At 39.6% G+C, this 20,592-nt stretch overlaps 1 long non-coding RNA gene across 1 annotated transcript in view; it reads left to right on the top strand.

Annotated features, from left to right (window-relative positions):
* LOC148189496 (uncharacterized) overlaps positions 1-20,036 on the top strand; it is a 55,051-nt gene extending 35,015 nt beyond the window's left edge. Inside the window, exons 3-5 of the long non-coding RNA XR_015776568.1 lie at positions 13,648-13,732; positions 13,903-14,035; positions 19,788-20,036. This is a non-coding gene — a long non-coding RNA (uncharacterized LOC148189496). The remainder of the gene's footprint in view (positions 1-13,647; positions 13,733-13,902; positions 14,036-19,787) is intronic.
* Positions 20,037-20,592: the final 556 nt, after the last annotated feature.

The following is a 20,592-nucleotide window of genomic DNA, read 5'->3' as shown; positions in this document are numbered from 1 at the left end:
TGAGTCCTACAACGCGGAAGTCTGCTAGCTTTTTAGCACTCCCGGTTCCCTCGTCCAAAAGTCTATGGGCTTTTTGAATGGGTTTTCGGTAAAATGCCCTAAATAAGGTCTGTGGTTTACACAAGCTACAGATATTTAGACGTTTTGTTCTGCAACATAAAATACATCCGTTTAAACCAGATTTTTTAACTTAAGGTTTTACTCGTCTTAAAAAGGTGGTTGCTAACAAGTGGCTAAATGGGACTACAGTGCTTGTCGGGGACGTTCACACTGGACACAGAAACTCATTAAATCCACTCGTCCACCTTTACAGCTTTACAGACTCGCACTCGAACTTGTACATTTCTCTGTTTATAATATTTTTCTTTTGTGTTTCAATGTGTTTTTACAGTGTTTGTAGTGGTGATGTTTAATAAGTGCGCCCGCAATGTAGTTCGTGTATAGTCTAACAATATCTTTTTGCTCCTGGTGATTTAATTTACGCTTCAATTTACACAAAAGTCTGTTAAAATTATTACACTGATCAAAATGTGTAAGTCTCATAAACTTGTGTTCGTCACAGAGCTTATTTTTGGTGATAACTGAAAATCCCATTCAAAATAAGGTTTCCTCGTCAAAAACCCAAACCAGTGCAATGTTTACTTCCTGGTTGGCCTACAAAAATTAGTCATCCCTTCACCACTCTATTCATTAGCTGTCGGCACGGCTTTTGCTAGCAATGCATCCATGAGATTGATTGTCGTGAAGTATCGGTCAAAGAACAGGTGTCTTCCTGTGGGAACAGATTCAACCATACGTAGGACTGCTGCTGCTCCAACGTTCAGTCTTTGGCCCATAAATGTATTCTTTCTTTGGTACACTTCAAAGTACAGCATCAGACCAGTTGGAGAAGCAAGTACAAAGACCTTTAGGCCAGTAGGATTGGGTTTGCTTGGGCCTGTGAAAGGGATGATTTGCTCATCACTGCAGACCATCTCTGATCTTGGTAGACTTAGACAGCCTTGTTTCACACGGTGAAGTAGTGGTCGGACTTTCCAGAGAATGTCGGCCTTCTTTGTTTCTTCTGTTACAGCCAGGTCATCGACAATCTTGAGTGAGCTTCTCAGCCTGAAGAACCTATCCCTTGGCATTTTGCTGCTTATAACTGCCACTTTTGTTTTTTGAGCTCAAAACATTTTAATTCGGGGATAGCCAAGGTAGGCCATGCAGATTGATAAGCCAAATAAGATCTTCAATTCTTGTAGAGTAGTATTCAATGACACTCCTCTGAACTGTATCTCTCTTTCATTTGTAAATGTTGCCTTTGTTGTCAATGTACTGGGAAAAGTACTGAATTGGACTCCAGTATGCATGGGTAGCAGGTTCATCCTGAGAGTTGGTAAGCCCAGGTAATGAAGGTGGAAATCTATTGTGATAGAAAATAACATGATAAATAAGGGATATTCAATGAGTAGGTATGCCTTGAAATGCTGGTGGAGGATTCAGAAGATGAGGGATCCTCTGTAGTGGTACTCAAGAATATGTTGGAGGGTCCACAGGGGTCAGTGTCAAACATGCTGTTTGGTCTGCCAGAAAACAAAAAAAGCACCCCTCAACCTACAAAAAACAAATTCAAACATGAACTATACATGAGAAAATATTATATACATTACATACATTGTACAGTGCCTTGCGAAAGTATTCGGCCCCCTTGAACCTTGCAACCTTTCGCCACATTTCAGGCTTCAAACATAAAGATATCAAATTTAAATTTTTTGTCAAGAAACAACAACAAGTGGGACACAATTGTGAAGTGGAATGAAATTTATTGAGTAATTTAAACTTTTATAACAAATAAAAAACTGAAAAGTGGGGCGTGCAATATTATTTGGCCCCCTTGCGTTAATACTTTGTAGCGCCACCTTTTGCTCCAATTACAGCTGCAAGTCGCTTGGGGTATGTTTCTATCAGTTTTGCACATCGAGAGACTGAAATTCTTGCCCATTCTTCCTTGCAAAACAGCTCGAGCTCAGTGAGGTTGGATGGAGAGCGTTTGTGAACAGCAGTCTTCAGCTCTTTCCACAGATTCTCGATTGGATTCAGGTCTGGACTTTGACTTGGCCATTCTAACACCTGGATACGTTTATTTGTGAACCATTCCATTGTAGATTTGGCTTTATGTTTTGGATCATTGTCCTGTTGGAAGATAAATCTCCGTCCCAGTCTCAGGTCTTGTGCAGACTCCAACAGGTTTTCTTCCAGAATGGTCCTGTATTTGGCTCCATCCATCTTCCCGTCAATTTTAACCATCTTCCCTGTCCCTGCTGAAGAAAAGCAGGCCCAAACCATGATGCTGCCACCACCATGTTTGACAGTGGGGATGGTGTGTTCAGGGTGATGAGCTGTATTGCTTTTACGCCAAACATATCGTTTTGCATTGTGGCCAAAAAGTTCGATTTTGGTTTCATCTGACCAGAGCACCTTCTTCCACATGTTTGGTGTGTCTCCCAGGTGGCTTGTGGCAAACTTTAAACAAGACTTTTTATGGATATCTTTGAGAAATGGCTTTCTTCTTGCCACTCTTCCATAAAGGCCAGATTTGTGCAGTGTACGACTGATTGTTGTCCAATGGACAGACTCTCCTACCTCAGCTGTAGATCTCTGCAGTTCATCCAGAGTGATCATGGGCCTCTTGGCTGCATCTCTGATCAGTTTTCTCCTTGTTTGAGATGAAAGTTTGGAGGGACGGCCGGGTCTTGGTAGATTTGCAGTGGTCTGATACTCCTTCCATTTCAATATGATTGCTTGCACAGTGCTCCTTGAGATGTTTAAAGCTTGGGAAATCTTTTGTATCCAAATCGACTTTAAACTCCTCCACAACAGTATCTCGGACCTGCCTGGTGTGTTCCTTGGTCTTCATGATGCTCTCTGCGCTTTAAACAGAACCCTGAGACTATCACAGAGCAGGTGCATTTATACGGAGACTTGATTACACACAGGTGGATTCTATTTATCATCATCAGTCATTTAGGACAACATTGGATCATTCAGAGATCCTCACTGAACTTCTGGAGTGAGTTTGCTGCATTGAAAGTAAAGGGGCCGAATAATATTGCACGCCCCACTTTTCAGTTTTTTATTTGTTAAAAAAGTTTAAATTATCCAATAAATTTCGTTCCACTTCACGATTGTGTCCCACTTGTTGTTGATTCTTGACAAAAAATTAAAATTTTATTTCTTTATGTTTGAAGCCTGAAATGTGGTGAAAGGTTGAAAGGTTCAAGGGGGCCGAATACTTTCGCAAGGCACTGTATATCAAACTAAATATACAGATTTTTCAATTTTCCAGGCACTGAGAAGTCCCTGGCATTGGATAGGTGTGATGTTGGCTGGGAGATCCTACTCTTTAATGTATTGCAGGTCAGATATGGACTCCATGCCAATACTTGCCAACTTGTTCAGAAGGGACTGTACATTGTGCTCTGGTAGGCTGGGTAATACCGCCAACACTGCTTGTCTTATGCACTCCCCCAGCACTGACATTTCAGTATTTATCTGGGAGGGAGTGATAACATATTATAACTGGTGTGGCATTCAGTTCATACCCCATTAGTGGATAGTAATCAAGGAGGTCTTCTTGCTTAACACATGTAATATCACTCATAGACTGTGAAGACCCAGCTTTGCCAGCTCCCTAGCCAGCTGCTTCTCAACAACAAAATAGACAAAATTGCTGAGATGGATCAGAATCAACTTTATCTTACCCACGTGAAGGCCATGGTAATTTCGTCCTATATTTCTTTTTTGTGTGTTGTCCCTCTGACATTAGTGCCAACAGTAGTGTCATGACTGAAGTTAAGTGCAGCAGTTGCCACCTTAATACTGTGCGGTCCAGTAGGTTATTAAACATATTCTTTATGACTCTTATTTATTTATTTATTTATTTATTAATAATTACCCCCCATGGTATCAAAACGGGTATAGCATATCAAGTATTTTTCTGAATGTTGGTATCAAGTCAGAAATTCTAGTATCTTCTTTTTTTGCTATTTTTTTCCCACCAGTCACTATATAATGGCTTTCTGTGTCTGTCTCATGTGGTGGGTAGGACTAAATATCACTTTCAGAGAGGACTTCAAGATAAGCAGCAGGCATCCAAGAGACAGAGCTGAAAAACCGCAGATACAGCCAGGCCAAATGCTGAGACTGAGTCTAGGTTTGGCCTGTTACTTTCACTTTTGCTGGCGAGCGTGTTTATAAACAGTCACCTACAATCCTGCACAGTAACTGTAACTTTAAACACTTTTAGACTTCACTTGACCCTATGACTGGAACAGTGATTGGGTGCTTTACAGCACGACTTGATTTTTAAAACCCACTACAGATGCCTTAACAGTTTAACCCCAGATGTACCAGAAAGGCTCTCTAATACTCGCTCATCTCCTCTCCTCTCTCCTTCGACCTCCTTCTGGCTCTCTGCCTGCCTCCTGTTGAATATTTTAGGTTATCATTAATGAAGGAAGTTATCTGTCTCTCACTGCGGCAGGAGCTTTAAATAGAACTGGAACATCAATTCACTGCTAACAATCCCAGAGCTGTGTGTGAGTGTGTGTCTGTGATTCTAAAACAGAGAGAAATGAGTGGAATTATTGAGCATGTGAAATAGATTTTATTTTTTTTCTTAAACTGCCTCACGCTCTGATGATGTATTTCCTACAAGATGAAAACAAGGATGGAAACCAGAGGAGAAATGAGTCTGAAGCTCTGCTGCAGTTAAATGGAGCTCATATTCACATCATCAGGGCTCACATTAAATCTCCACGCAGATGAATATGTTTCATCACAGTCTGGCTTTGCTGTGCCCATGTGCTTCCATTCAGACAGACAACTTCTAACAAGAGTGGCCGAAAATGTGAATCCTATCTAGAGCCAGTGATGGTTTTATCCATTCTGAGCTGTACAAGCAGCTGCTCACTATGTGGATATAATTGGCTCAATCTAAGGAAACAAAAACACATCGGTTCTTATTTTCAGGTAATTATACACTAAAGAAAACAGACTTATTAAATTATATTCAATTTCTGCCAAATATTCCCCTATTTCTAAAATTTGATCTACAAGGTTTCGCGGAATCTTAATCAATGAAACAGGAAAAGTTCATACTGGTTTTGTTTGCAACAAGGCTAGAAAATGTCAAGGATTTATCAGAAAAAAATAAGATTTATTACATCCATCTTGATTTTTAAAATTATATTTCAGCATAATTTATCCACCTTTAATTACTGTAATATTTTCAAGGCAAGCATTTACCCACATATATTTATAAAATTCTTCTCCTGCAAAAACATTTTATTTGAATAGCATCTTGCTCCACAATGTGTTCTGCAACTTCTCTTTTCTTGAATTATAATGTATTGACCATTTTTGACATTAACATTATCCAAATATTTTTATTTTAATAAGTGCTTTATATGAAAACAGACTTAACCAGAAAATTTTAATATGTTTTTTTTTATCTACAGGTTAACTGTTATCCCACTAGACAAACAAAAAACACTTTATCTACCAATATATCGTACATGTAGAGGACAATACTTGAGTAATGAGTTCAGATGCCTTCACAAGTATATAAATCTTTGAACATTGACCAAATTTGTTTGCATCGTGTTGTATTTTTAACTCTTTATACATTTTATTCTTTTCTTTAGGGGATGTTCCTAGAAAAGCCCATTGTGGGTTTCTACCTCACCTGCAAATGTAAACTTTTTAAAATCTTTTTTCTGTTATTTTTTTTCCTTTATATCGGAATATACAAATAAAGAAACTAAACGAAAACTAAATCCTACACAGTGGACCTTTAAAATCACCAGCACCATCCTGGTTTCACTATGCCATTTACCCCTAAATTACGCAAATTGAAATTATGAATATGAATACACATCCGTAAGTTTTGAATCCACAATTCCTCTGTGAAATCGTGGACTATCACCTCCCAGAAATCCCTCATACGTGGCCGCTCCCTAAGGAGCTAAGGGGCTTGCCTTTCCATAATCGCTCTATAACACGCCTACATGGCCTTCGATTGGAAATAATGACAGCTTATGTGGTGGCTGCAATAGAAATAAACCTGCTAATGTTTTGAACATCCATCACCATGCTACTTGGAATGTGATCACGCACAGTCATCTTGCAATTGCGTTTTATCAACATATAGAAAATATGGCACACATCTGTAATGAAAACCTGTCTAGTGAAATTAAACAACAGTGAAATAGTAAACCTACAAAAGTAAGTGTTCAGTTTAAATCCTGACAGTATATGGAACAAACTTCAATCCTGCTTCTCGGGCCCCCTCCCTCCTCCTCACCCTCAGCTCCTCTCTGGTTCTCCCTCCCTTGAGAGAGAGGGTAAGAGTCTTCAGAAGTGCTCAGTATCCAGCAGAGAGACGAGTTGAGGAGACAGACAGACATATAGAGGATTGCCGGCAAGCAGAGATAAAGGCGGGCAGAGAAGAAAGGATGGCAAGTCTGCAACAGACAGATTTCCAGAGAAAAAAAATACAGAGAGATGATTAAAAGAGAAGTCTGGTTATATTAAAGTTCAAGCTAAGTTAAGAGTCAAAGCAAAGTTCAGTGGAGCTCAGCGAACTGAGATGCCCCAATTTTTTTTCTCCTTTTTATACTGCGTCATTAACTGCAGCCTTACAAGACACATTTGATCACTGCTGTCATTGTACAGTGACCGAGAAATGTGTTTTATCGTTCAGTTCACAGGTCTACAGCCGACCAGTTCAATCAGGTTGTTAATACTGCATTGTCTTTCAAATCATTTATTATCAAATATTAAAAAGTGCCACAACATGGATCCAGTTCAACTAAATAACAATAGCTGAATATGAAGACACAAGCACACAATCTATTCTGAAGCAGTATTTTCATGTGCGTGCATGAGTGTATGTGTTTGAGGTGTGAGCTGTGAGCACTCGAGGCTATGTTCTATTTATAACCGACATTGGCAGAGTTGCATAAGGACACAGCAGCAGACTGTGGAAGACAGTGACAGAGATAAAGAAGGAGACCATGTTGGCAGCAGCCGATGAACTGAGAAAGCCTCAATTCTTCTATGACTCTGTACTGCATAGTGTTGGTAGCTGGCATCTTGTACTGATGGTACCCATCACGATACAGTTTTAATTCAGCAGGTATTTCTCCGAAGCAGAGCAAATGTGCTGCAGAGTAGAGTCTGCTGTAATGTCAACCACTCTTATGAAAATGTGTATTGAGCTTCCTTTTAAAGCTCTGCTAATCAATATATTAATATTTATTAGGTTAACAATGAATCACATCACTATTAGTAATGTGAGAGGATGGTGCTGCTAGCCAGACATTTTGCTGGGAATCCTGTGGGCCATATAATTCCCGTAGGATTCCCGCAAGATGGGAGTCAGTTTCACTATACATCACATGAGTAGGACAGGACAGGAAAAAACAGGAATCATAACAACATACTAACTATATAAAGTTATTCAGCAGCTAGCTATTTGTTTCCATAGACCATAGAAAACATATGCCAAGAGCACACGTCATTTTGTGCCAAGCATGTGAAGTAAAATGGATCATTTCTTAAGATAATACTATGTCGATGGAAATGCTATTTCATGCTAGTGTGTTAATAGGAATTCCCATTATGTTTTAGCATCGAGCTAACAGACTCAGCACTAGTTATTATCAAAATCACAGTCAAATAAGGTTTATTACCAAGTACGCTTTCATTTACAAGGAATTAACCTTATTGTTTGATGCATACAATAAACATACAAAATATTAAGGGGAAATAAGATCAAAAGCAAAGCACCACAACAGTCAAGAATAAAAAAGAGGCTAGAATAGAACATTAAAAAAACATTATAAAATAAATATGTACAAAGGAGCTGTTTCAGCTTTTATGTTTGGCGTTATTTCACCATTATACTTTGCTCTATAGTTGACCATAAACAGCTGTACGTTTATTCAAGGGCATGGCTGCTTGAGTGACAGGCTGTCTGCCAATAGTGTCCCCAGCTTTTCAGTCAGAACCGCCCCTCGCTCCTCCTCCTTGCGAATCCTTTTCAACCTATAATCAATAGAATACACTACAAGATATTTTTGACCCCCTAGTGGCCAAAGTATGAATGATGCAGCTAGGGCTGGGCGATATGGAAAAAAGTCTTTTGATTTTTTTCATATCAGTCAATATCGATATATATCATGATATACATCAAATCACTATTTCTGTCAAGCTTAAAGGTTCACTTTTACTCCTAAGTGAGATATGAATATATCATAAAATTAATTTTGGTTTAAATATTTATTTTCTGTCAGACACTGAACATGACAAATATTCTGTAGAACAGGCATCACCAATTTGCGGACCTATTCAACTAAAATTCAAAAGGTCCAGTTACTAAAATTTTCTCCCAACAAAGGTCCGAACCTCATAACTAAAATCAATATCATGATGAACTGAGCATTTTACTTCGATTATGATTAATGAACAATTATTTGCTTTTTGCTTCTTTTTTTTGTGGTTTGTTTGTCACCCTCATAGTTCACTGACACAGTTTCATTTGACCATGTTGTGTGGAGTGTAATAAACATATTATTCATTATAATTTATTAAACTTAATAGCATAATATAAAAATTAAAAGTTCCATCTTAAACAAACTTCAGGTAAATTTAAGCACATTGTGCTGATAAAAGGCTAACCTCTCCAGACTGCAGCACTCTGACTTCATCTTCTGTGCTATTAATCATATTACTCTGGAATTAAAAAAAAATGAGTAGGCCTACTTCTCCTATAGCTGCCAACAGCCAGCCAACATTCCCAGTTAGAGAAAGGGTGAAAATAAAGTAATGTGCCTGTGGCCCCAGGCCCCCAAAACATTAAATCTGCCCCTGGTAATAATAACTAGAGCTCAGCGCAAGCGGCTGGATGAGACACAGAGTGATGCGTCCTGGTGTTTCTAAATGAGTCCATTCAAGGTCTGATTAGACCTGAAACACAAAGTAGTCTGTAGAAGTCTAAAGAAGTCACTTTCCACCTTTGAAAATTTGGTTGTTTTAGACACTTTGGTGCTGTGAGGAGAAGCTGCGCTCTGTTTGTCTGTCTCACTGTGCTGCTGTCGGACCATCAGCTGTTTGATCTGCGATAATGAAACACTGTGGAAGCACATAGGACGCGGTTGTCAAACACTCAGCTGTATTCTAGAGACAAAGCTGTTTGCTGCATTTGGTTTGCGGCAGCGCTGTTCTTAACATTGGCTGTTGTCTGTCAAAACATGGCTTGAATGCATTCTATCGACTATGTTTCATATTTCAATCAAGGAAAAGTTATTTTGCAATTGATAACGTCATCTGTTTATCGCCCAGCCCTAGATGCAGCTTTAAATTTTGAAAACTACAACACTAATTTGATTAAGAGTAACAGATTAAAAGGAAAGGATTGGAGTGAATGAAGAGATGCACACTACTGACTCCTAAAGCTGACATGCCACCACAATTCAAACACTTACTTGAATGAATAAAACACTCTGTCTGAACAATCACACTGATGATTCAATGTCAACAAGCAACTGAGACTATTACAGCAGCTTTTATTGTTCTACTTTGACCTCAAATACAAATCAATCCTGAGAGTATCGGAACATAAGTTTTGTGTTCCAAAAATTTAATGGATGTGGACAAGTCTTGTAGAGCTATTGGAGAGGCCGAAAAGGGTCAATTGATTTAAAATGAAAAGCATGAAGGATTTTAGGACAATGACACAACAGTGAGACTTCACTCTCTGTATGAAAAGTAGCTAACTTTGTTTTGTCCTGATCCAGAGTAAGCGTAAAGTGAAAGCTATGGATCTGTTCTCTCTGCGTCCTATCATAGTTTAAGGGTTGTACATGTCAGTACAAACAATTGTACTCTGGACAATAGTGGCAAGATAATGTTTTGTAAATAACTGGTTCTGTTCCTGGTCTCCACAGGGACAAAGATGAAATGAAGTGAGCTACACTGGGTATTGTTCCATCAACACCTTCACTAGTGTGTCTGTAATTAAGATCCCAATGGGGACACAAAGGGAGGAAGTCAAATTGGAGTGAGAGACTCGAAGCATAGTGGCAAGACGACGGGAAGGATGATCAGACGTATTATCAGTCGAAGCTCTGTTTTATTCGTCTTGAGCTTTTTTATGGAGAGTACATTAACCCTTAGAGACTGTTTGGCACATTTAACGTGCTCTGCATTCTTCATTTTTTGATCATTTTAGCTGTTCATGCATATGGCATACGTTTTGGCAAGATTTTGCATTTTTGTTTAATTTGTAATTTCTAGCCCAGCTCCTACAATAAGTCTAAAATACACTGTGTAAACAAAATTGTTACATTCACCATTGAAACCCCTTCAAACTGACATCTTTGATCCCGCATTATTATGTATCATTTCTGGGTGTCATTCTGGGCTTTTGCCTCAGAATTTGTAATTTTAACTATTTTCTATCTGATGACATCTTTTTTTTCCTTTGTTGTGATCTTTGCATATTTACATGTTGTTCTGCTTGTTGGGAGTTGGAAGGAATCAAACATCAAATATCAGTTTATTCTTTCAACATAACCGAGCTAGAAACTCACTACACCTGAATTCACAGTGCGTCAAGCGTGTCCTCTCGTCCTGTCACCGTCACACTCACACGGAGCAGAAGGAAGGAGGGGGGAGACGGCGGCCGCCTACATCAGTGTTCAGCGGTTACTGTGGGCAGCGTGCATGGTAATAATAGACAGTATATTTCCATCTTGTTCCCTGATGATCTAAATAAGTCACTAAATGTTTAGCCTGTTGCGTTTTTTTAAAACATGTTTCTTAGAGGGTCCGAATAGCCGCTAAATAGTGATAAAGTCAGCACGTTAGTAGTCCTCTCCTCCTGTCACCCTGGAACCTTAGATCTTCTTGTTCGTTTGCTTTTGGACGTGGAAATGTTGCTTTAGTTCACAACATCTGTAACAGTGTCCCCTACACTACAGTGAAAACACAGATCGATGGAAAATCTTGTCAATGGCGGGGAAAGAGTTAAAAAGAAAAAGAAACAATGGGGGAAACCCTGCTGTTGACTACCATGACATGTTGTGGACTGATCTAGCAGGCGCAGAATAATGCAGTGTGTGTAATACTGGCGGAGCGAAACCATGGGCTAAAACGGGCAAAATCAAAGCAATGTATGCTTATTATTATCGGTTCTTTTTATCGGCCAAAAATTTGAATTTTAAGGAGAAGCAAATATTCAAATACACTTCAACTGATATTAATTTTTTCACGTGGCTAAAATGTGTTTTGCTGCGGCCCCGTCCACAGCAATGCATCGCTTAGCTTCTGTGCTGGTGTTGTGGGACTGCACTTAATTTATCAGAGGAAGGGGGTGGCTGGGGTGTGACTTTTTTATTTAAAATAAATTCAAAATACTTTTTAAGTTGTTTGTCCCTCACCTAAGCCAAAATCTAAAAACAAGACCCTTCTCAGTGCTTACATTTTCTTAAAATGCCTGACCTGCTTTGCAGCACCTCTTCCCCCTCATAAATGACAAACAGTCCCTATCCATAAACACAGAGGGAGGCCGGTGCAGCAGCTAGGAGTAGCACAGAATACCTTGTCCAGCCACAAAAACAATGGTACTCTATTGAGTGGCTGGTAGATTTTGGAGTCCACCACAGTGGCAGGTGGACAAAAAAATTAATTTCCAAACCTGACCGAAATGCTTGCCCACTCCCATATCTCTTCCTAAATCAGAGCACAACTTGAAATAATGTTTAGGTCTCCCAGCGGCCCTGCTAATTCATTTAAACAAATCTGACATGCAGTTTAGTGCTGAGCGAGCTGCAGCCACTGTACGTGTCTGTTCTCTGGGACTCTTTAATATATTTAAAGCTCATTTAGAGGATAATTACAAGAATTAGTACGTGACTTAATTCAAAAGGAAAGGGGAGGAGAAGAAAATGTGGAGAGGAGGAGGGCAAATTAGAATGAGGGGAACAGAGGAAGAAATGGAGAGGAGTGGAGTGGAGAAAAAAATAAAGATTGAATTACCAAAAAGGACTGGTGTAGGGGATTGCCTTTTTTTTTCTCTTTTTTTTAACTTGAGCACCTGTCTGACAAAATGTTAAAAACTAAAAAACAACTGCTATTTGTGCCACTAACCCTGCAAGAAACACACTGACATTTCTGTAAGAAAACACCCGCTTTTCATGGCACTGTTCCCACTGGAAATGCTGTGATGACGTTTGTTGCATAAAAAGCCAACACTTTCTTTTAGCAACCAGGATGGTATTTTCTGTGTAAGAGCCGTGTGTAAATTCAAGAAAATTGTATGTTAAATGTTCATTAAATGCTAACTAAAGTAAGATGGATTCAACAGCTTTAAGATGATATGAAGCCAAAACAACTGACTTTTCAACAGCTTTTGGCTTTTATGTCATGTTCACACTGAATGCAATAAAAAATTTTTTTCCATGGTGGGGCTGCCGTGAGCAGCACCGTGGAACATGAGTGCATTAATTAGCTGACACAGCTGTCAATCATGACCGAAAAAAAATTGAACTTATAAAAATGATCAGTTGAACAAACAGGGTTGTGAGTTTTTAGTTTGGTCTATGTCCCATTCACTGACATGGAGGGGCGGGCTTAATGACCTGTACTGCAGTCAGACACCAGGGGCCCACTGAGATTGAAAAGCTTCACTTTAGTGGAGTTGTCATCTCGTCCATCTATATATACAGTCCATGGCCCTGGCACTGAGTAACTCTGTGTGTCCACAAACAGCGACATAGTTTGTCCGTCATTTCTGAATCTCAGTAACATCAGGAGAATCTCAACTAGATCTCAACACTAATTAGCTATCACAACACAGTGTCGCGCAAAACTCTTGCTTAAATTGAAAAATTTGAACTTGTGTGATGGATGTGAAGATGCAAATTTTTCGTTTTCACGTTGGTCGCATCAAACGCGTCCATTATGCCGCCTGCCATGAATTGGTGTTTATTAGCATCTTTGCATTGACTTTGTGCATAAACAGACACTTTGAACCCTTCCAGAGCTTCAACGTCAACTCTATTTTAACAATAGGAGCTAGAGTAAGCTGTGTTCAACAGCTTGATGACGATGATACTGAGGCTGCACAGAGCAATAGCAGATAGACAAGCTGATTGATTCACTTTTCTATTTGTAATTTTGTTCTTTGTTGCCTGGCACACATGTTCACAGCATACTAATGATAAAATTATGACCTTGCAGCAACTACATTTTTGTTTCTCTGTGTCTCCTTGTTTTTGGCATGCTGAGCAGGTTGGAGGTGTGAATAAGGTCTATCACCTGCTGTGACTTCTTCGCTCTCGTAACTCTTACCACATCAACAGTGCAGTGTTGTTGCCTGAGGATGTTTTGTGCCCTCTGTAAAATCTGGCAGGCTCTGTGACCTGGATGCAGCACACATTGTTGGAAAGGAGACCACCATGTTTATACTTTACAGATTATCATATCATACATGAACATACAGCGTGGGAGAGGTTGCATGTGTGCCTTCGTGTGTGTGTGAGCTGGTCTTTGAGTGCATACATGTACACACAGTCTCGTGTGTTTTTGTTATCTGTGCAGCTCCACTGTTAATCCCAGGATCAATAACTGGAGCCACACTTTGATGATCGCTTCACAGTGGCCTCGATCTGTCACACAACATCATGTCAGTGTCTGCTTACACACACACACACACACACACACACACACACACACACACACACACACACACACACATTTCTGTATAAGAGCACACTCGGCTTTATTTATGTTATTTTTTTTATATCACAAAGGAGATTTGATTCACTGTGTGTTTTTTTCACTTCAAATGTGCAGGTGGACTGCTCTGCTCTTTTTCAGCTGAATACCAACCTTCACTGTCATGCTGGTTCCAGTACAACCACATCCTCTACTACAGTATGCTGCAGCGTCTGTAAAGGCACCTTGACCATAACATTGGAGAGACACGGTTAGTCATTCACTTTCCATGCACACACTCTCTCTGGCAGGCTGAAAATTTGTGCTGGCACCGTTGCAATTTGCAAGTTCTCTAAACACATAAAAGTCTTTTTATTCTGGTCACTTGGACACAGTTGGGAGAGAAGAGCCACCTGGCAGACACAGCATTTTCATTACTTTGCTGACAAATATAAAAAACTAAATACATAATTATTAAGCTACATTAGTAAAGGCATTATAGCAGCTATAAATAAACCATTTGTCAACTGAAATAGTAGTTCAGCCTTTTGGGAATTGTTAAGTTATTTCTTGTTAGGCTGCACTGACCCTCATCCGGCTCCATAGACAATATTTGTTACATTACCAGAGAGTCTCCACATATAGGACTCTTCATGTTAAATGCAGATGCTGTACATGTTTTAACCAACCACGACACTGGCCTCAGTGTGTGTCATCATGGCTAAATATGATCCAGGTGACACTGAAACTACCACAGAAGCTGTTTTGAACATTTTGCCAGCTGTTAATATATCTGTCTGTCTGTATGCCTGTGGGCAGATTTTGTCGATGAGATAACATTTCAAGGTGCTGATGGGATCGCGGTAACACTATATATTGTACTAGTACTGATGGTGTTGAGGACAATAATGATGATGGGATCACAGTAACACTATATATTGTACATGTTGTACTGATGGTGTTGAGGACGATGATGATGATGGGATCACAGTAACAGTACATATTGTACTAGTACTGATGGTGTTGAGGACGATGATAATGATGGGATCACAGTAACAGTACATATTGTACTAGTACTGATGGTGTTGAGGATGATGATGATGATGATGGGATCACAGTAACAGTACATATTGTACTTGTACTGATGGTGTTGAGGACAATAATGATGATGGGATCACAGTAACAGTACATATTGTACTAGTACTGATGGTGTTGAGGACAATAATGATGATGGGATCACAGTAACAGTACATATTGTACTTGTACTGATGGTGTTGAGGACAATAATGATGATGGGATCACAGTAACAGTACATTGTACATGTTGTACCGATGGGGTTGAGGATGATGATGATGATGATGATGATGATGATGATGATGGGATCACCAGGATATATTGTACTTGTACTGATGGTGTTGAGGACAATAATGATGATGGGATCACAGTAACAGTACATATTGTACTTGTAGTACTGATGGTGTTGAGGATTATGATAATAGGATGACAGTAACAGTACATATTGTACTAGTACTGATGGTGTTGAGGACAATAATGATGATGGGATCACAGTAACAGTACATTGTACATGTTGTACCGATGGGGTTGAGGATGATGATGATGATGATGATGATGATGATGATGATGATGATGATGATGGGATCACCAGGATATATTGTACTTGTACTGATGGTGTTGAGGATGAAGATGATGATGGGATCACAGTAACAGTACATATTGTACTTGTACTGATGGTGTTGAGGACAATGATGATGATGGAATCACAGTAACAGTACATATTGTACATGTTGTACTGATGGTGTTGAGGACGATGATGATGATGGGATCACAGTAACAGTACATATTGTACTTGTAGTACTGATGGTGTTGAGGACGATGATAATGATGGGATCACAGTAACAGTACATATTGTACTTGTACTGATGGTGTTGAGGACAATAATGATGATGGGATCACAGTAACAGTACATATTGTACTAGTACTGATGGTGTTGAGGACAATAATGATGATGGGATCACAGTAACAGTACATATTGTACTTGTACTGATGGTGTTGAGGATGAAGATGATGATGGGATCACAGTAACAGTACATATTGTACTAGTACTGATGGTGTTGAGGACAATAATGATGATGGGATCACAGTAACAGTACATATTGTACTTGTACTGATGGTGTTGAGGACAATAATGATGATGGGATCACAGTAATGAACATGAACACAGTATTGTACATGTTGTACCGATGGGGTTGAGGATGATGATGATGATGATGATGATGATGAAGATGGGATCACAGTAACAGTATATATTGTACTTGTACTACTGATGGTGTTGAGGATGATGATAATAGGATGACAGTAACAGTACATATTGTACTTGTGAGCTATATTGCAGCACTGGCCTGATGATGCTGTATACTTCATTGGAGATGGTTTACATCATTAGGAAATGCGTCACCCTGTGTTCAGATTACTGTCACCTGCTCTTTGTTTCTGTCATATTTTTAGTGCTTTATGTGTTTTTACTATGGTTTGACACTTGCTGCAGCACAAATTACCATCTAGGACAAATAATAACATTGAATTGAATTGAGTGAGTGAAAAACATGAGTGTTTTTCAAATGTTCTCATTGTGGAGGGGCTGCTAACAAACTTGGCTGCTGCAAAAACGCAAAATCTCCCCAGGTGTGTGTATACTGAGACAAGCACAGCAGTCCAATTAAATGGCCTAACTGAGCTATAACCGTAGCTCCACTTATCTGTGCATTTTAACATACTGGCTGTTATATAGCTCATATACCAAAAGACAGTACTGTTATACCATACTACTGAAGGTCTGTATAGTTTCCAATAATAATGAAACTGATGATAAGAGTGTGTTTTACATTTCCCTCATTTAAAGGTTTTTTACAGGGTTTTCACATGGTTAAGTCCAATTCAGATGGTTTTCTGATGTCATCTGAGCTGAAGAACTGCCAAACAGCTGCAGCAGCACTTCTCTTTTTCATTCCCCTCAGCTTCCGCTCTCACTGGCTGTTTCTGCATGAGGACTTTTTTTCAGAGGGGAACGAAAATGGAGCTGTAGCCCTGAACTAAAAGTGGCGCTATGGTGAACAAAAATCAACAGCTCACAAATGCCTTGAGCCTTTTCAGATTCGCTGACACAATACAAGCATACTGCCAAAGCACAAATTGTAGATATAAAATTGATTTGGTTACTTTTTATGTTGGCTTAGCTGTTTTGCCATAGCTTCAACCTTGGAATAAATATTGTCTAGTTTGATAAATGCTCACAAAGCTCTCTGTTTCTATCATCCACCCTAACCTGGTATTGATACAGATGTGCCTGTGCTGCTGTGACATGGCTGGCTCTAAGCCCATCTCAGCCTCTCTCACATACACAATCTGCTTCACACTAGCTATTTCTGGTCCTTTCATTGTGTATGCGTCTCCCCCTCTCCCACAGTGTTCACCTCTTTGTGTGTGTGTGCGAGTATGTGTTTCTCACACATGCACGCGCGCTCTCAGCTCTTGGCCGCCTTCCTGCAGATTCATCATTAATTCATCCAATTTCTTAATGTTCCTCCTCTTCTTCGCCTTCACATGGCCTCAGTGTCCCTTCCTCCTCAGCCACCCACTGGCTCCTCTCCATCTGCACTACTTTTAGATTGAAGAGCTTCTCTCGGCTTTATTGCCTTCTGTGTCATTGAGTCCCTCCATAAAAACAGATGACCGGGACTCTTGTGCCTTTTGGGGAAATGGGGAAAGGATGTTTGGATTTTACTCTTTCTGCACCACATGCTTTGCTGTTTACAGCTTCTACTGTATATTGTGTGATAAATGGGCATCGATTTATCTATTGAATGGAAATCACACAAAGTAATTTGCTCTAGATCTCCATATGACACATGCTGATGTCTGTGATACTGGCAAAATAATAACATGGGATGAAGTTTTTGAACACAATAAGGAGACAAATATTCTCCCATAAGGAAACACTCACAGACGTAATCCAAGAGTATTCATTATTTTCACCTGAAAATTATTATTCTTGGTTCACACAGCTCACAGACTCACATGAAAGAAAATTAACATGACTGTCAGTTTTTATAGAGCTATCAAAGCTACCACAAAGTTACCAAGTTAACATAATTAAAGGTTCAGAACACCTGTAAAGCAGAGTGATACATACAGTATAAAGTTAAAAGTCCCAGTGCTCTTATACTCTATATCGGCACTCATGGAATGTGGTCATAACCAACTGTTATATTATATAAAATAAAAGGGCCATTGGGGACAACAGAGGAAAAAAAAGTCTAGAATGAAATAAAATTGAAGTCCAATAACAACATAAAACAAGACTGATGACATTACATTTCATAATAATGGCCTCAGTTAAAAAAACAAATAGAATATAGTTTTACAGTTTATAAATAAGCTTTCCCCCCAATATATGTAAATGGGGAAAGTTAAACTTTCCAAAATCTCGAAATATAATAAAGTCCAGTTCAGTTTTTTTTAAAATATTTTTGATATAGATATTTCTATGTCTGCATACTCAGCATAAAGTCATACATGTTTCAAGTGGGTGTTGACCTCCATCAGGGTTTTCCCTTGTTGCCAATTCTGTTTCCGGTATTCGTGGACAGGATCTCAATGTGCAGCTGAGGGAGGACAATGTCCACTTTGCGAACCTCAGGATTGCCTCTGGGCTCTTTGCAGATGACGTGGTTCTGTTGGCTTCATCACGCCTTGACCTCCCGCATGCATTGAGGCGGTTTGCAGCCAAGTGTGAGGCGATCGAAATGAGAGTCAGCACCTCCAAATCTGAGGCCATGGTTCTCTGCCACTGAACAGTGGATTGTCCCCTCTGGGTTAGAAGTGAATTACTGCGCCATACAAAGAAGTTTGAGTATCTCCAAGTCTTGTTCACACGTAAGGGTGAAATGGAGCGTGACATGGCTAGGTGGACTGTCGTGGTAACAAGGGAGCTGAGCTGGAAGGCTTTCGATTTAGTGGTCTGAACACCTCCTGTTAGAGGTTTTCCTGGTGCATCCAACTGTTAGGAGTTCCCCGGGAAAACCCAAAACACGCTGGAAGGATTTCATATCTCATCTGGCCTGGGAACACCTCGGGATCCCTTTAGGGTAAGATGGAAAGCAACACATAAAAACCTGCCTCAAAATAATTTTTTAAACTGGCAAGAGTAATCAGTTGCACCTCCATAGACTACAGAAAAAAATAGATATATATATATTTGATGTGTGCCTTTAGAGTGTTCTTCTATTGATCATCATGAAGCTGAACGCTCAAATATTGTTATTTGTATCAGCCATAAAAATGCTTTTTAATGAATCCAAGCAGCATGCAGAGGGAAGCCTTCAAAGCACCTTTTTTTCCCAAATTTCACAGGGACTCATATGTGTACTTGCAAGTATATGAACCAAACAAAACAGGAAAGCCTCATACCTCAGTTATGCATGGCAATATGTTGCAGATTCCCATTAAAGGAGCTGGGTTTTATTTTGGCTGCTTGGACCATTGATTTGGTTAATATTGTTGTAATTAAAGTATTTGCTGAGATCTCCGAATGTGGTGGCATAACTAGAAACAGGTTCCACAGGACACAGTCAGATTAATCCAAAATTATTTAAAAGAGAAATATAAAGTGATGGAAAAGCTTCCAATCACTATTTTTACATCACTCATGAAATATTTAACCAAACACAAACAGCATGGCCTATAAATGTGTTTAAGGTTAGGTGAATGTTGGCTTTGTGGGTAGCACAAATGATGTTACTCATTGTTGCTGTTGTGGTTGTGGATAAACTGAGCTGTATTCGTAGGCATCGCTGCAAAACATGTAATCAGTATAATAATACTAACAAGCACAATGCTGTAAGCCCTGGAGTATTTATTAGTGAGTCAGAGCATTTCAGCATGAGCTGTTCGGATGGGATGGAAGGTGAGAATGTAATGTGAGACTTTATTTTCACACCATTCAGCTGACCTTGGCACTGATGATCTGCTCAGAGACAATGAGAAGAGAAATCAACAGAAGGATCATGCAACACAGCCCAGGAGAGTTGGATCATTTTCACTCTAACACAGATTCCCAGCCTGTGTAATTATCTTGTTCTGTGCTACTGAATGTATTATATTGTGTAATTAATGTCATGTGCAATCTGGTAGTTGCTGTACAGAATGTGTCCTCTCCAGTCTGATTTAGTGTCTTGTACTGTGTAAAAAGTGTCTTTTACCACTATTTGGCTACTTTGGTGAGTTCTCTCCAAAAAACCCTGGTGTTGTAGATGTGCAGAAATGTGACAGGGCAGGACTACTTCTTCCAAATTGAGAAACCTACGAACATATGGCTGAAAAGCACTTGGGGACAGAAAGCTCAGCATGGTGTCCACACCAAGTAGCAACATCTGCAGCTGAAAAATGAAGCAATGCGGAAGTGCCAAAAACTGCAGCTCCTCTAATGGCCACTTGAGGCTGGCTCCAAAATGGAGTCAATCCCTCATACACTGCAAGGCTTCAGTTATCACTTATTTAATGCACCAAAGTGACATTTCGAGCAAAACAGCTCTTTATCAGACTGAGTCTGACGTAGAGCAGTGCATTAAATAAGTGACAACTGGAGCCCTGCAGAGGGCAAACCATTTTTTTGCCTTTTTACTTTCCACTCATGTTTGGTTTAGCATCTTCTCAAAGTTTGGACTGGATGTGCATGCGTACTTTTGCATCTGTAATCCCTCATACACTCTCGCGTTAAATGCCCAGCAGCTGCAATAAACATGTTTATAG

The sequence above is a fragment of the Plectropomus leopardus genome, chromosome 5, assembly GCF_026936395.1.
Source record: "Plectropomus leopardus strain MGB_pleo_1.0 chromosome 5, ASM2693639v1, whole genome shotgun sequence".
NCBI lineage: Eukaryota > Metazoa > Chordata > Actinopteri > Perciformes > Serranidae > Plectropomus > Plectropomus leopardus.
This window is presented reverse-complemented; position numbering and strand designations above follow the sequence as displayed.